We start from the raw sequence: 13,316 nt of genomic DNA on the forward strand, positions 1-13,316 counted from the left end.
TTTAACCTCCAGCGCTAGCTCTGTTTCAATAAGTATTAAACAGGCCATTAAATGGAGAGTGGAAGGGAGGGGGCTCAATTAAAGCACACAAAGGCCAGAGTGCTGAATGTGGAGTAAGGGGTGGATCCAGGGAGCCGGGACAGGGTACGCTGTTCGCATTTAGCATCTGCCCAAACAGCTCATGGTGAGCTGGAGGAGAAAGGGAACTGACTTGACGCAGCCCGCAGATGTAGAGATACACAGCCTGGGCGATTAACAATATAGAGGTTCAGAGAAATATACATTAACAAAAGAAAACATATAACCTATAAGCAAATAATTGTCACTTTTATTTTTGCTCGCTGCGTTCAGCTTGCGTTGTAAGGTGACATTGTTTTTAAAAGATGTATGTAGTCAACCCACATTGGAGAAAGGAGCCAGAAATCTCAGAAATCTATTTTCTAAGTTGTTGATTTTACAAAACAATCAACCGCCACCGAGGAAGCCGTGCCAGAGCCCCTGCTGAACAATGATGGTATTGTTCACTTGGAAAAGAAAACTGGCGTGGGCTGCTGCATTTATCAATTTTCCCTTTCTCTTTTCGCCCACTACTTGTTTGTCGTGGCATGGCGAAGGCCCATTTTGGGCCCAGCAGGTTGTCCTGTGCGCATGGCATCACCTAAAATTAGTTCAAGTCAGCGGTGGCCTTTTTGCAGCTTTGCCACTGCGGATGTTTGCAGATCCAAAAAAGCAGCTTTGTCTCACTCGCTTTTCATGTTTGCGACGAGCCTTGTTTTCTCTGCCTTTTTCTTTTTTTCTTAGTGGAAAAACATTAATTGAAACAAGGGCAAATTCCAAAAACAAATACAGGATTTAATCACTATGGCAACTTTTACAATTTATATACATTTTTACAAATAACTCAAACATCACAAGTCAATCAGCATATTCAATATATACGTCAAAGGAAATACAAATTAGTGGTGTCTACAGAACTGAATTGTTAAACTCCTCAACATAACAGACATGACAGCCTTGCTATGCACTTAAGTGTTAATTAGTTTGAGATTCTCTGCTCCCTCCCCATCTATCTTTCTATCATGAGTGTATTGAGAATGACGTGGCTCACTAGTTAAATACATTCCTTATCGCATGTCATTTGCCCCCTCCTGCTGCAGGATGCGGCAGAACAGCTTTTTCTCGGGTTGTCTTCGTATGAGATGATTAGCCTGAAACTACATTTCAAAAGTGTTTGTCAGGGCGCGTAGCATGCTACAGTGAGTCCGGGTAACAGATGGGTTTGCCCGTGGAATAACAGGGTGAACATGGTGTGCCTTAAATGAGCACTATGAAACCTTCAGTCCATATTACCGTACCCTTTGAAACCACGAGCATAGCCTGCAGGCACTGTCTGCTGCGAGAGAAAATGAGACTGACAACTAGCAGTGAGAGTGAATTACAAGGGTTATGGTTGAGCAAACATTGATCAGATAACTCCAAGTCAGTTTAAATGTCTTGTTTGATAGCTGCTTGTATGCTGGTGGGTCACACAGATGAAGTGTGTTCGCATCGAGGACAATGAATGCTTTAAAAGTTTAAGAATAATTTCAATCTAAACAGTTCAATAAGTGTACACGCTAAAAAATCTTAAAGAATTATACAATACCTTATAGTCATTTGCACTTATCGGCAGAAAAGGTACTCCGTTGAACTATCACCATTTAAAAATCAAATCATTATCTTAATTCCTCTTTCAAAAATCCTTTCGCAAACCACCTTGCAGCTCCCTCTACGCAGATGAAACTAAGTGACTGAATGATTGACTGTCACATCCTGACATCGGCCTGCTTGCAGAAACAATAGTGTTGATGAGACCTGCATTAACATAAACTGCAGCCTTAGACAATGATGGATTTGTGCGTACAATGACTGAACCGAGTGACATGATGATACTTGTTAGGCAGTAGAAACTGTTAGGATAAAAATGCTTGAAAAATGAAAAATATTTGAACCAACCTGATACAATATAAAACTCTCTTATAACGCTGTTGCGCATGATCATTTCTGTGACCAGAGGCATTATTTACCTGAATTTGAAGCTCTTATACTTCCCAGGTTGTGAACTTAAAATAGCAGCAGTCTGGGGTGAGACTGTTGCCATGGAGAGGAGGCGTTATATTGTGATGAAAGTATCTGTTGTAATATTACAAGACCCATTAATTGGTATTACAGGGCTATTTCCTTTTTCAAAAAACAAAACAAAAAAAACACGCTGTTGTTCTGGTATTGCAGCATCAAAGACATCTATGAACTGTGTTGCAGAGATGCTTACTCAAGTGGGCATGATAACCAGCTGGCCCATCCTGTCTCCTCATACCACTTTGTACCGCAAGAGGGGATAGTCCATTAGCACCTGTAGTTTCAGCTAGGCGATGTAAAAGTGAGGAGTTAATAAGTAAACAAATTGAACTCACATCCATCCGTGTTTTCGCCTGCTGCTGATGCCCAACTCTCTCTCAGGCCTCTACTGTTTCATGCCTCTGCAGTCCCCTCTCGTCCCTGGAGTTATAACCCTGGTCACAGCCTATGTAAATCACCTCCATACCGTATCCCCTGTCTTCAAACTGACCTAAGTCCGTCTCAGAGGCTGCGTTCAGTCCTTGTCTGTTGACTGAGCCTAGCTGATTGACTTAGCTCACAGCTGACTGCACTACTTGCTAACACCAGCTAGCAGTGACCAGGCCCCCAGGACAAGCACCAGGCTTTGAAGCCAGTTTTCATAGTGGCCAAACATCACGTGATGCACTGGGGCACTAAAACGGAAGTTAGCCGGCTCGGCTGGCAGAAGTCTCTAGTGCGCACGCTCTATGGGCCCCACAATGCCCCACAATCATTTTGGCTTCATGCGCCACAGAGCAGCTTTCATAGAAATGAATGGCACTGAATCGCACTTCGTCTCCAGGTATAATTATAATGTCCTTGGTTGTGACAGCTAAAGATTGTGACAGCAAAAAGTAGCTTTGTCCAGTAAAGTCAGCAGCAAGCAGTAAAGCTGCCGTTTATAGTTTTGGAGCTACCTTTCACTTCTAGTAGCTGATCAGAGCCAGTTAGCTCTGTGGGAGAGAGTCTGGTGCAAAGCCAGACCTGCTGGAGGAATAAACACCCAGAGTCACATCGAATTCTGCTCTGATCCAGAGCCCAGAGGTTACTTTTAAACTTCTTAATTTCACTCCCATTTGTAAACCTGACAGCAGCAGCAGCAATCCACGGAGATGACCTCCATTGTCGGGTGTTTACATCCTGCTGACTGAAGCTGGAGTGGGATCGACTTTACTTTATGAACGTAACTTTACAGAAAGGAGAGGGGGAAAAGAAGAGAGAGAAGCGGAATCTCTGGTGAGTGCTGAATTCACTGAGAGTTGACCTGAATTTAAATACACACCCCTGGTCTAGTGTGTAAGGGGTTGTCATTTTTAGACATTTTAATGCAGAACTCTTAGATTATGTCTTTAAACACAGGGGTCACACAGTTCTGGTGAGAAGTGAGAGTTAGTGTGTTTGAGTACTTCTTCTTTCAATATATTTCTATATATTCATTAGCTTAAAACGATGCATGGCTACGACAGTCAGGGGAGTTTTTCATTCCTGTCTATAACATTTTTTTTTTTTTTGCATGTCTCCACTTTTCAGAAACCATAACAGTTTCAGAAGTTTGGTTGGGGGGGGGTTTAGGAAGCACTCGAGAAGGAGTATATTCAGGCTTTAATGGAGTTGGCTGGGGAAGTGCCAATACTGGCAAATACCACTCCTGCTGTGTTCTTTGCACCCCGGTCGCAGCTCTCAGAGGTATTCCCAGCCTGTTGATCCTGTGAGGGAGCGAGAGAGGATCAAATGAGAGGAGAGGGAGGAGAGAGAGAACATATGAGAGGGGAGAACGAGTGGGTAAGAGAGAGAGAGGAGTTAGGGAAGTGTAAAACAAAGAGATGAGTGATGAGGTGAGACACGCCTTGTGTAATGTTGCCTGCCGTAGAATCACAGCTTCAGTCCTGAGGTCTGATTTTTTAGCTCTTTCGCTCCTTCCTTGAGAACTGTCATTAAGTCATATGATCGTGTAAAGTGTAAAAAAAACCAAGTGACTCACTCAGCAGAGTGCCAACTGTGTGTGTGTATGTGTCTGCATGTCTGTGTGTTTGTGTATGTGTTTCTGATGTAGACTATTTTCGGGGGAAATTTAAGACTAAGGGCCCAGACACACCAAACCAAAATCGAAGAACTGACGACTATAAAAAAAAGCTGTCTATAAAAAAAGCTACACTTGAACACACCACCAAGACTACAGCCGACAGCCAACTAGCTAGTACATTCTGCGCCTCTGTAGGAGGAAATAACTCTTCATACCTCTTGGTGGTGGTAGCCTGTACAAGTCATTCAGAAAGGAAAACCCGAAAACTCAGGAAAACTCGAAATACAAGGCGATGTTATAATAAAGCAGTGTTTGCATTCTCACCACTCTCGCGTGTCTAAGAAAATTGTTTAAAAAATTGCAAATGGCACACTGGTGAAGAGAAAAATTAGGAATAATGGGTGAAATCATGGATACTACAGCCACAGGCTCACAAGGCTTTCCCTTTCTTTTTCTGTTCCTCTTCTCATGCACTGATTTGCTTTGCTGAACAGCCAATCAGAGTGATTTCTCTCAGATTTAACATGCTCAATCGGCCAAAAAGCAACTGATGAGGGCCGACAAGGGCCGACTAGTGCTCACGGTGTAGGACACACCACAACAACTAGGGCCACAGACGCTGACCAACCCCCCTTATGTCATTGGCCAACAGCTGACCTTTGGTCTGGTGTGTCAGCGCCTAAAAGACCAGTGAACTGGACAGCTTGTCCAACTGGTGACAAAAACTGAACTCAATTGGGGAAAATCTGATTTGTGTCTCAGTGGTTAAAGTTAGGGTTCGATTAAGGTTAGGTTAAGTGGTAGGGTTAAGCATGTAGTGGTTAGTGTGAGGGTAAGTCAAAGTAAAGTCTCCAAAGATTTCATGAATCAACAGTGTTGGTAGGAGCACTATTCTAGTCACACATGCATAATTATACTGCATAAATATATTTTTAAGGTGTTTTGATGTTTGTATATTCCTTCAGTTTACAAGTTATTTTATTTACACTTTCCAACACGAAAGGAAACTGAGTTGTTTGTCGTGTAGGAGGACACGATCCCTGTCCAGCGTCCCACCAGCAAACCCTGCCAAATGTGTTGTTTGGCATTCCTATAGTGGAAATTGAACCCCGAGCCTTTGCATTGGTAGGTGAGAATTTTTGCCGCCCTTGCCCCCTATTTAAAGCACATCTACATTAATATTTACATCCATATGGCATATCCATGTTATAAGATAACAGAAACGCTAGATATTAACCAATTACATTAAAGCATGTGTGAAAGAGGCCAGAGCCGACTAGTGATTTTAGCTATTGACCACACAGTTTGAGCAGCGAGGGTAAAGTACAGAACTAATGGGCTGTTCCTACAAATATTTTTCATGGAGGAAACAGGAAATATAACAAGTAATATCAGATGTACCTGGTAGATTTTTATCTATTAATGTGTCCAAATTAAACTTGGATGAATCAAATAGTGTAAAAGAAAACAAGAGGAATATTTGTCCTCCTCTATAAAGTTCTTTAAACTCTTGTCAAAGCTGCCTGGCTTCTCATTGTGTCACTGTGCTGAACTGTTACAAAGTTGAAATGGCCCAAGCCAAGACTGGAGGCCTCAGCTGTGGCCGAGTGGAGCCAACGCATGGTGAAGGCCTTTACTGGGGTGACGAGAGCAGGGAGCAGGGAGCCAGTGCATGTTAGCTAGCTAGAGCGTTTGGTAAAAGTGCAGACAGCTTGGGAGGTGCTAATGAATGCCGGGCATTGCTAACCGTACTGTACCCAGGCTCCGGGCGCAGCCTGGCAGCCTCCTGTCCCTCCTGCCCGTGCGAAATGTGAAAGATCAACCGGTTGGAGGGAGCAGACGGGAGCAAACACACACTTGAGTGCTCACACACACACACATGCACACAATTGTGCATGTGTAGATAAGTACACACATCACTATGCGTACACATGTATGGACGTACACGGACTCACAAAGACACAATCCATGCACGCACAGACTCACAGAAGCACCGCCACACAGACAAGCACACCCACACTCCGGCACAGACACACTCAGGCCTGGCTCACTATGGTATCACATCATGAGGGCTCCAGCCAGGCCAAGCCATGAGGCCTCAGCTGAGATGATTCAAGACTCCCCGCTGGGTCGTCACTCAATCAGCCAGGTGGAGCTGCACACCAGAATGACAGCAGAACTCCAACACTCCACGCTACAGCCTCTAAATGTGGAAATGAATTTGTGCTAATCAAAGGAAGTGCTTGTGCGAAGAAGAATGCAGATTTTAAAGTTACAATTACACGACAAATGTTGATAAACAAATTATGTTTCATGAAAGAGAATGTTGGAGGAAGCTGGTCTTCCACAAGTTACTTTATTTTGGCTATTTGCTCTAAATACTAACAGAAATGTGCATATAAAACTTACTTGTTTGTTACTACTAAAGAACTCTCTATGTAAAGTCACCCAATGGAGGACTTTCAAGTCACTAAATAGAAATAAATCAAAACGATTACCAGCATAAAAGTTATAAAAGTGGACGATCTTGAATATCCGCATTTCAGCAAGTCTTTATTCTGTACGATTTAAAACACACATCTCAATGCTTTTATATGTTGACAGATCATATGATGAACAAAGCTTTCTGTACATATTTTGTATTCAGGTTTTGATGAAAGAAAATGGATGCAACAGTATACTTTCAGAAAGCACCCAATAACTGCAAATGCATCGCAAAGCAGCATGTTTCCTCTGGAAGTGTCTAAAGGTAGCTCAGATGGGTGGGAAGGAGAGATTTCTCTATTGATGCTTTAATAATAAAACTATTTTACTTAAAAGGCCCAAACACATTTCCTTACTCTCACAACCTGAATACATTTTGATGTCACATTCAAAAACATGATAATATTAGAAAAATTAAGGCAAATTTATATTAATTTGTGAAATAAAGTCTGCACAGACCTGAATGCAGGATAAGAATTAACCACAAAACATCACTCTGAGTGTGATCACTCTCAAGATGTGACATTTGTGGGGTCTTAAGGCAGACTTTGCGTATTCTTTTGTGTTTAGTGTAACTATCCAATGAGAATATAGTCGCGTGCAACATTTTATGAAAAAAAGGTGTCACACAAGTGTCGTACTGAACAAGTCAGCCAACTTTGATCCTGGAGATGTTGAAAATAAAAGCCTGAAGGGCTGCGTGTTAACTCGTGGGAGCTGCTTACCACCTGCGGTGACCCAGCTCTGAAGGATCACTGTGAAAGCTGTGAACTCTCATCAAGAATACATCCTGCTAATGGAGAGATCAGCATCTCAGATATGAAAGTACATGTTTTTTTTTTTTTCCCTGGTCTGACAACCTGGCAGGAAGGCTCTGCTCTATTCTACACATTGTCTCTGTGAATTATACCCAGCTGTATAAGATGAATCATATTTACCATTTTACTCCATGAATATTCATAATTGAATATTTTGCATATAGCTTATCTGAAGAGAAATGGATGGCTGCGGGTATGAGAATGACAGTTATAAGCCATGCCCTACCATCTGCAGTGTCCTTTTGGAGGCAGGGATGATTTCTAAAAACTTTATTAAACGAAAAACATGCATATTTAAGGTGCAAAGGCAATTAATTATGTATATTAACCCTTCACAGCAGGGCATTGAATTTATTATGTCGCAAATTTAACTGTATTATCAAGATTTTATATGTTATCTCCCACCTGACGTTTAAGATGTAATGCCTGATTTTCTTCCTCAACTTTCTTCTCTGTAGTAACGGGTGTTCTTGAGTAAGTTGAGTCTCATTAAATGCTCTTTGCGAGTTGTCTGGAGATGTATCTATTCATTAGCTTCAAAAGGGTGTCATGTGTATGAATTATGCTAACAGGATCTAATTAGCAGATGCAAATGAGGTTAGTCAAAATTGTACTGAAAAGACAGAAGAAAAGCTCCATGGGATAGTTGGAGCTCGACAGCTCACCAACCGCCCCCACGCTGGGCACCAAATGTGATGGTTCGCCCCTGCTGCTGCTCTATACGGGAGGCAGGACCGAACCATAAACACAGACGTGGGGAGGACAGCTGTTAAGATGTGTTCTTATCGAAATCAGCAGTGTGTTTTGTTTCAAAATGCACAACTCTAGCTCAAATTACTGATTCATATTTTTGATATCACGCCATTAATCTGGATTAAGGTCCACTCACACTGCTCTGCCTGGAGCCAAAAGTTAGCCCCCAACTCCTCACGCCTCCCCTCCTCCTGAACACACACATGCATCCCCCTCCCTGTCCCACAAGAAACAAGTTACACAACCAGCTGATGGAACTCCAGAATCCGGCGTGAAGAGGACTCACTAATAGCAGCCGCCTACAAGCTCCTGCCACTCTGACATCAGTGGCCCCAGACTGTGGAGAAGCTGGCAGGACTCGGGGAGCACGCCTTCTGGCCTCGGCAGGGAGGAAGGCCAGCAGACTGCAGTGTAACACACATATATAGAGTACACGCACACACTTCGTCGTGCGGTTGGAGTCACGGCTAAGCTGGCTCACGTGCACGCAGGGTTGGAGAGGGGAGGCTGCAACTGGTGACCCTGTTTATGTCAGGAATCAGAAAGTCACAAAGAGCAGAGAGCAGAACACTGTTTATTGGCAAGAGTCAGTTGATGCCTGCCTACCCTTGTGTTGAACCCCGAGTTGCGTCGGCCCTGCCAAGACTGGCAGAATGTCACGAGTGAGCAACTCAAACTGGGATGGGGTTCAGCTCAGGTTTTCTAAACTACAATATGATTACAACTGTGCATCTGACACCATTTACATACCTCTTTTTAGCTGAAAACAGGACTGAAAGTCACAGGACTGTAAAAAAAAAAAAAGGAAACCTTCAACAGCGTCGACCTTGAAATGCAATGACTGGGGTCATTGCATTTCAAGGTCGACGCTGTGGTCAGGGACCTTTGTTGAATCTCTCTCATCACTAATTTACTGTCATCTCTTTACTGTCAGCTTGATAATAAAGATATGAAATATCAAATGACATTCAAGCTGACAGATATTGTAGATGTTGTTTAAGGAAGCTTTCATATTGGAAAATATTGGTCAATTTGATATACTTCATATTCTACTTGACATTTAACATAATTATATAATAATGACTTTTATTAATAAATAAAATGTATTAAAAGTTGCTGTTATGAGTTCAGGTCAGTGATTTAGTACTGTCCGTACAATATTTAGGTATTTGTACATTGGTGGCAAATACCTTTTACTCCCCTACATTTATATAATAGCTTTTTTTAATTATTATTATTTATATTTTCTAGTGACCTTCCTTTTTTATTTCTTTTCTTTTCCACAAGGTGTGCAGGTGTACATCAGCAAGTAACCTCTGTCCATGAAATAACATACTGTTGGGCATTGAGAGACAGGTAATTAAATTAAACAGATAATGATATAAATGCAATAAAAATATGCCCCCTTTTCCTTGATAAATTCATAGCTTAACATTTTAGTCATTATGCAGCCGTACAATTATGACTAAGGCAGTAAAAGATAGAGAAAAGCAACAGACAGCATTGATTTCACCCTTCCTATAGCTATAAGTATAACCTGGCCTGTCCTGTTCATCCTAATCTATTTTATTGTATTATTGTAGGTTAAGCTGCCAAGCAATATGTAAAGTTACTAGAATTACCCTATGCTGCAACATTAAAGTTATGTACAAATAAATGCATTATTATAATCCAGTGATATTTTATACAGAATTCTGAAATGGGCCATTCTGCATAATGAATACTTTACTTTTGGTACTTTAAGCAAGAATTTGGTAACACTTAACAATAACTATCATTAATAAATGGTAAATATATGGTTAATTGAACTTGAGTTAATAGACGACTCATTGTTAACAGTGAAATGATTAATAAACCATTTATGAAGCAATGGTAAAGGTTTTTTTTTACTTGTAACAGAGTTTTCAAACTGTATTATTGCTATTCTCAAGTGAAAGATCAGACATCTCCCACTAGTGGTTAAGGTAATAAGAATGTGGTGTCCTGTACTTCCATAGCCTCTCTCACAGGGAGTCAGAGCGCAGAAAAATGCACCTGAAGCTTTCAGCAGGATGGATGCTTATATGAGTGTCTATGAGTATATGAGTGTCTTGCAATTAATGTCACATTATGGCAACTACCCGAACACCAGCCAACACAAATCTCACACCACTATCACTGACAGATGACATTATGGTATACTGAGAGCACCATGAAGTTTTATTTTCCAGCAGAACATTGCACGACATAAAAGTTCAGTTACACCAAAATTTAATTTTGCCTCAAAGACGAGAAGCAGTGGTGTTTTAGAGTCTGTTGTGGCCCAAGGAAATAATTCCCAGGGGGCGCCTCCAACCGGCATTCACCACCATTTGTTGATGTTATATATGATCTGGCAGTGATGAAATCTAAACGTTTTCAACATTTCCAGTGTTCACAAGTTAAAGTTGAATTTTTTGTGTGTAAATAACATCAAAAACCAGTATAATCAAAACCTAATTTAATAACTAAACAATGTTGTCACATTGTAAACCTATATTACAAGGCCCCTGATTATCAACACATAAAGCATTTTGAGGCAGCAGCAGTGCACAGTACTGTGCCTTTAAGGGGCCAATGTCGGTGGCCATCAGGGGCCCTTTTCCCAATTTTTTCTGGATGGGGCCCAAAGTATTTATCTGGTTCGCCTCTTCTGATTGTGTGATTCTGGCAAAAAGGGGCATCGCAAACAGTAACGCACAGTAAACGGTAAAGCACAGGTGTACCTTCTAAATTAAATGATGGCTAAATTCCATTTAGCTTCTTTGGATATAGTGTCCTGTTATTGTGTATTCTGGCATACTGTCAAACTGTCATCGCTGATGAACACTTATCAGTAACACACCAGCTCTTTTTCTGCTATGAGAGGTCAAATTGAAAGAGGCCATGATGAAATGTTAGATTATCATGTTAAGGAAAGCATCATAGCCTTTTCTGTCTTACAAATGAAATAATGTGCACAAACCTTTGTTATCAAGATCACATCAGTTGGTCTGGTTCTGACAGAATATTAATATAGTTTTTCATACAAAACAAGAGATTGAGACTCCATATCACTCAAGTTTTTTTTACCCCTTCTGCTTTCAGGAAGTTGTCAGCACCAGCACTTGACTCCAGGTAGTTGCAGGGCAGAGAGAGCGGTGCAATATTTTCACTTTTTATTTTCGACACGTGTCTGAAAGTAATCTCTGTGAATAGTCAACTGTTACTGCAATCTCAACTTAGAAGCACAACTCCCTCTGAGTGATTTTGAATTCAATTTGGTGAAATCTAGTTGAAAGAGAGAAAGTGAAATAGAAAATAGCTTTACGGTGGTGTGAGACCACCCACTCACATCCTCTGCAGCTCGGGGTGACTCACTGTCAGCCAAAGCTAACCACACAGGTAAAATAAACACACCCAACACCTACATAGATCGCTTCAGCAGCAAAGTGAAAATTTTCATGGGTTTTACACTGATCCCCCCCCCCCCTATGTTGCAAAAAGATTTCTTTTTACATTAAGATTGTTGCATTTATGCTTATCAATGTATAGAGACAAAATTTTAGGCCTCACTGCATGTGAAGGCAACTGTAATTTTCCTTCCATGGCAAGCTCTTTAATATGTGTGACATCTGACGATTAACAACTCTATAGGCAGTTAGCAAAACCAAAAAGCCCAACAGTAAACATGATTAATTGCAATTGCACAAGACGTGAAAACAAAGCTAAAGCAGTTTTCTTCTTTGTTCATTTTGACTGCAGCAGATCCCCTGTCTTCACACCCTCCCACATTGGTTTAACGTGTTGCATTGTCCCCCACACAGCTATTCACGTACACACACACAGGCACACAGCAGAAACACATAGAGACCCACGCACACACACACACACGCACACACACACATACACACACACACACACACACACATACTCACAAAGCTATACGTAGACCACATCAGCCTGGGGCTCCCCTTTTCGCTGCCTCTGCACTGAAAGTGTGATCGCTCGTTGGGCTGGTGAGGAGGTGGGGGACGTTCTTTCCCGAGGTGGAAGGTATTAGGCTGGTGTGTCCTCCCCTGCCAAATCATATTTTGAGCTGAAAGTTGGCCATCGTTGGGGATCCCCTCGATGCATCCATCAGAGCTGTGAAGGACAGTTACTGTTTTTCACCACGCAAACATGTGGTGCCCTCCACCGTCATGGGTTTATTACTAGTTTATTACTTTGGTTACATCATCCTCCCATCCCTATAAAAATAAAAACTAAACAAAAATGTCAAAGTATTTCTGCCTTCATTCTGTTAAATGAATAGTTTGACATTTCAGAAAAATACGTTTATTCTCTTTCTTGAGTTAGATGAGAAGATCGATACCACTTTTATGTTTGTTGGAGCAAGCAGCCAATTAGCTTAGCTTAGCATTGCACAAGAGGAAGCTGGGGGAAACAGCTAGTCTGGCTCTGTTCAAAGGCAACAAAATCTATCAGCACCTCTAAAAGTCACCAGTTAACATGTTATATCTTGTACGTGTGAAGCGCACAAAACCTACATTTTAAAAATAAGAATTCACTATTTTATGGGGGGTTAATATGCAGGACTATTTCTTGGCAGACAGCAGTGACTTCTTGGAGTTTAAGTTTAAGTTTAAAGTCTTACAAATAACCCTCCAATTTTTTTTACACTATTTCGCGCGGTATTTAAAAAAAGAAGTATTGTAGCAGATTTTGTTACTTTATAAAGAGCCAGCTAGCTCTTTTGCCCTGTTTCCAGTCTTTACGCTAAGCTAAGCTAACAGGCCGCTGGCTCCAGCTACATACTTACTAGTACAGACATAAGAGTGGTACTAATCTTCTCATCCGACTTTCTGTAAGAAAATAAATATTTGTATTTCTCCAAAATGTCAAACTATTCCTTAAATATTTAGCTCCATAGGCTACTCGTTTGTCACATACTTCTGTGAGACATGTGACTTGACATTGACATTGTTTAATGACCATAAATCATCACGAGCATCTGTTTTCTGTTGCCTGAAAATCAAGGCATGCCCCCTCTCTCTGACTGACTCATGAGCTGAATCATCAAATGTTTGCAAACCAAGTAA

The sequence above is a fragment of the Pagrus major genome, chromosome 16, assembly GCF_040436345.1.
Source record: "Pagrus major chromosome 16, Pma_NU_1.0".
In the NCBI taxonomy this organism is placed as follows: Eukaryota; Metazoa; Chordata; class Actinopteri; order Spariformes; family Sparidae; genus Pagrus; species Pagrus major.